We start from the raw sequence: 1454 nt of genomic DNA on the forward strand, positions 1-1454 counted from the left end.
CATCAGGTGACACTTCTTCTTCCTTGCCTTACATTACCCAACCGCGTGCGGCGTTTATATGGCATGGCCTATTGACCTGTTGGTCATCCTATCGTCTTGAGTAAAGTGAAATTATTTAAGCTGCGACTTATTTATGGGTCGAGTTAAGGAATTCTTTGAAAAAATTATTTTATTCATCTTTCTGATTCCCTAGGAAATTCTCTTTATCAATTTGCTGATGTCATCCCTCATCCTTCGGATAGGCGGGTAGCGGCCTCTTCCCTCTCTGTAGACCTTGGTAAAATCACGAGCTGGCAAAAGGTCTGCCAACAACCCCCTTCTGGTGAAACTCCCAAAATCCAGAATAAATGCTCATCTCCACTCCTTCAAATCAACTTCCACATTCTCTACAATCTCATCCTTCCCTCCAGGTTTTCAAGTAGATGTTCACCACCATATCAGATCATCCCCCATCCAAACAGCAAAAGGGTTTGCCCCAAACCGTGAATGTGTGATCTGGCACCAGTGGAACTCATCCACAGATATATTTGTCCTTTTCTGGCAGATCTCCAGCCGGTGTCACATGTTCTTTCCAGCGGTCAGTGCGTATCCTGAAACCGTTGGTCTAAATTGTTTTTTGGCTCTAAAACAACTTGCCCTTGTAGCGTGCCAAGTGTATGATGACTCAGGAATAACGGGACGAAGTTCCAAAGTTGATGGGTGAGGGATCGTTTTGTATGAGATTTTATTTCGTCCCGTTGTATGAATCGATCCGTGAAGTTGAGCCCAGGTATAAGTGAAATGCAAAACAACAGGTGCAAAATGGAGCGGAACACAAGTCTGAAATAGCAAACGACCTTCGGGCTCAGCGGTCTTGGAGAAATTAAGTTTGCCAAGGAGCCCCGACAGAGAAGAGCCATAAATAGAGCATAGATGTGGAGGAAATACTTAAGAACTGGTACTGTAACTCCCCAAGAGGATCCATCGACATACTAGCTACGAAAAAAATCTATATGATGTATTATTATTGGTATTTTGACATTTTTGACCCCCTTCCTATTTCTTTTTTTCTGACACCCCCCTTCTAACTAAACCATGGTGTTATTTACAGTGCATTCAGAAAGTATTCAGACACCTTCACTTTTTTCACATTTTGTCATGTTGCAGCCTTATGCTGAAATCGTTTAAATTCATTTTTTCTCTCTTCAATCTACACTCAATACCCCATAATGACAAAGAGAAAACAGGATTTTAGAAAGTTTTGCAAATTTATTAAAAAGAAAAAACTGAAATATCGCATTGACATAAGTATTCATACCCATTGCTATGACACTTGAAATTTAGCTCAGGTGCCTCCCATTTCTCTTGATCATCTTTGAGATGTTTCTACACCTTGATTGGAGTCCACCTGTGGTAAATTCAATTGATTGGACATGATTTGGAAAGGCACACCTGTCTATATAAGGTCTCACAGC

This window comes from Myxine glutinosa, chromosome 7, assembly GCF_964187855.1.
Source record: "Myxine glutinosa chromosome 7, kmMyxGlut1.1, whole genome shotgun sequence".
In the NCBI taxonomy this organism is placed as follows: domain Eukaryota; kingdom Metazoa; phylum Chordata; class Myxini; order Myxiniformes; family Myxinidae; genus Myxine; species Myxine glutinosa.